Genomic DNA, 3735 nt, shown 5'->3' on the forward strand with positions numbered 1-3735 from the left:
ACTTAGCTTCATTACTGTGATTCGTTAGCCTCAGAAGACATTACTGCATGTGTCCGTCATCGGTCGTTAGAAAATGTGCCAAGGTAGGACTATGACTTTTCACCTCATTCGTATTGCCTCATCCACTTTTTAATCCCCGTTTTCTTCCCTTTTGTACTGTGAAGATCCCCTTCATTGCCAGACAGACTTTGCAGTCCCAGGGACTAGAACTGTCGTGCATTGGCATGATAAAAATCACCTGGAGACTGGAGAGAAGTGCCCCCATGGGTTTTCTGAACATTTGAAGCTTCCGTAGCTTTATTCACCTGTTAATTAGTGTGTGCTCATTAACCCTAACTTTGTATTTGCTAGAAAAAGGGATAACCATCATGACTTCAGTAAAGAAGAACAAGTAAGGTGATTAGTTCAATAAATGTTAATTAGGTGCCAACCATAACCATATGCAGTTCCTGGGAGAAGTGCTGGGAATACAAAATGAGGAAAGAGCTGCCCCTTTCCAGAAGTGTCTTGTTAGGGAACCATTGAGCCTGAGGGTGGTCTGGGAGACTTGTGACACCCCCTGCTCACTTGGCATTCAGTTGCAGAAAATGAAAACTACTTTAGCTGGTTTAAGCAAAAAAGTGTTCGTTGTCAACTATTCTCTGGTTTCTAAAATGGTTGGAATGGGGAGATGGGGCGGAGGGGGGGTTGGGATGGGAGAAATTGACAAAAGAAAACTGTACTTGAAAAATAACTCAATAAATTTAAAAAAGAAGAAGAAGAAAAAAAATTACAAAAAAAATAATAAAATGGTTGGAATGGCTGAAAAAGTAGGCAGAGACTCCAGGAACAATTTCTAGCCCCAGAATCTCATTCTTGCAGAAGCAGAAAGCACTGAGAAGCTGCTTGCTATAAAATCACCCTGCCTTAGCTACACCAGCTGTGGATGCCTTGTATCCTGCCTTGATCCCCTGTTAACTCAGGTTTGAATGAAGAAACTTAAATCATCCCTGAAGCTGAACCTGCAAGGGCATCTGCAGATGCAGCATTTCATGTTTACAGTGCTCAGAGACACAAGAAGGAAACCAGAATTGATGCCAACAGAGGCAGTCCTTAGTAGCTCATACATTGTTAAAGAATGTACACATTTTAATGTCTCTCGATACTGCTCAACTGCTTTTTTAAAAGGTTGGAAAAATTTACAATGGCAATGACAGCAAGTGAGACTCCGGTTTTCTGGTGCCTTAAAGTATCAGGGGATGGTAATGTTAATGGACAAAAATGGATATATATATATATATATATATATATATATATATATATATATATAACACATATATATATATACACACATATATATGTATATATATAATTTGATTTTATTGATTATGCCATTACAGTTGTTCTATTCTCCCCCTTCATTCCCTTCCACCCTGCACACCCCCTCCCTCACCATTCCCCCCCCTTTAGTTTATGACCATGTGTCTCAAGTTCTTTAGATTCCATATTTCCCATACTATTCTTGCCCCCCCCATCTATTTTCTACCTACCATCTATGCTACTTATTTTCTGTACCTTCTCCCCCCTTCTCCTCTTCCCACTCCTGTTGCTAACCCTCCATGTGATCTTCATTTCTATGTTTCTGCTCCTGATCTAGCTGTCCTTTTAGTTTGGTTTTATTTTAGGTGTGGTTCTTAATAACTGTGAGTTTGCTGTCCTTTCACTGTTCATCTTTTTTATCTTCTTTTTCTTAGATAAGTCCCTTTAACATTTCATATAGGAAGGGCATGGAGATGATGAACTCCTTGAACTTGACCTTATCTGAGAAGCACTTTATCTGCCCTTCCATTCTAAATGAGAGCTTTGCTGCATAGAGCAATCTTGGTTGTAGGTCTTTGGATTTTATGACTTGGAATACTTCTTTCCAGCCCCTTCTTGCCTGTAAGGTCTCTTTTGAGAAATCCAGATAGTCTGATGGGAACTCCTTTGTAGGTGACTGTCCCCTTATCTCTTGCTGCTTCTAGGATTCTCTCCTTCATTTTAATCTTGGCTAATGTAATGATGTGCCTTGGTGTGTTTCTTCTTGGGTCCATCTTCTTTGGGACTCTCTGAGCTTCCTGGATTTCCTGGAAGTTTATTGCCTTTGCCAGATGGGGAAGTTCTCCTTTATTATTTGTTCAAATAAGTTTTCCACTCGTGGCTGTTCCTCTCCCCTTTTTGGTACCCCTATAATTTGGATGTTGGAATGTTTAAAGATGTCCTGGAGGTTCCTAAGCCTCTCCTCATTTTTCCAATTCTTGTTTCTACATTCTTTTCTGTTTGGTCATTTTTTTCTTTCTTTTGGTCCACTCCCTTGATCTGCACCCTAGTTTCCTTTCCATCACTATTGGTTTCCTGTGCATGTCTCTTCATTTCAATTAGTTTACCCTTCATTTGTTCCTCTAATTTGTGACTAAAATCAACCAGTTCTGTGAGCATCCTGATCACCAGTGTTTTGAACTGTGCATCTGATAGGTTGGCTATTTGTTGGTCACTTAGAATGCTTGGCTCTGGGGCTTCCTCTTGAAGCTGTTCTTCTTCTTGAGCCATAATGTTTTGGCCTGTTTGCGCCTGTTATGTATGAGGGGCAGAGCCTTAGGTGTTCACTGGGGTAGGGCGACCCAGTTGCTGGGTTGTGATGCTGTTTGTGGGCATGGGGTCAGACGGGCAATGGCGTTTGTTCTGCTCTCTCGTATTTTGGTCCCCTCTGCTGCTTCCCGCAAGCAAACCTGGCCCCCCTGATGCTGGCTCTGAGGTGTGTGGGTCTCTCCAAAAAACTGTCTGTGAGCCTGGGAACTTCTCCTTGGCATCTCGACCCCAAGTTTTTCCAATTGGTGCTTTTAGGCCTTAATTCTCATCGCTGGGGCCCTAGCCTACACGGTCTATCTCACTGCTCAGTCCTTCACTTGGTTTATCTGTGTGTGAATGTGTGACCGTGGTCAGCCAGCCGCCCTGCACCCTCACTGGGTCTGCCCGTTGCCACCCCACACCTGGGATCTGCCTACTGCCACCTGCACTCCTGGGTCTGTCTGGCCGATTTTTCCTGCCCGACCCTGCTCCACTGACTCCACCCCTCTGACCGGTCTGGATGAATGGTTCATCATTGTCAGACTTCCGTACAGTTCAATACAGTCCGCACAGTTCCGTGTTTTGGCTGAGTTTTTGTTACTAAAACTTTGTTGTCTTTAAACTTGCTTGTACGAGGAGGCATAATGTTTCCACCTCTGCCTCCATCTTGGCTGGAAGTCCCCAAAATGGATATTGAGTAATAAGGGGCGGCCTGTGCTTTCTGCCTTTCTCTCACTCTGTTTTTCTTGGAATAAACATTTTCCTATAGATTGCGGTTCGAGGCAACCTCCTGCTTGAAAGCTGAGGAATATAAATTAACTACTCTATGTTGATGGCTTACAAACAAAACAAGGCACTCATTTATATAATATAGGCCAAGCAATTTTGGTTACTGTTGAAAACTACTGAATAAAGTAAGAGGAAGGCTTATTTTACTTTTATTAATCTCTTTGATTTCTACTTTCCTCTTTCTTCTCAGGTTTTCCCTCTTCTCCCTCCTCTAGGTTGTCTCCTAAACAGCTACCACCGCCTGCCTTAGAGAACGGATTTGGGCTTCCAGTCAGCTGACTTGACCTGTGAGGCAAGATTTTGCTCAAGAACTTTAACTGCTGGAGGATGTAACAAACATTTCATCCACGAGTTAGGGAG

The sequence above is a fragment of the Artibeus jamaicensis genome, unplaced genomic scaffold (assembly GCF_021234435.1).
Source record: "Artibeus jamaicensis isolate MK-2021 breed Jamaican fruit bat unplaced genomic scaffold, CSHL_Jam_final scaffold_537, whole genome shotgun sequence".
Taxonomy (NCBI): Eukaryota; Metazoa; Chordata; class Mammalia; order Chiroptera; family Phyllostomidae; genus Artibeus; species Artibeus jamaicensis.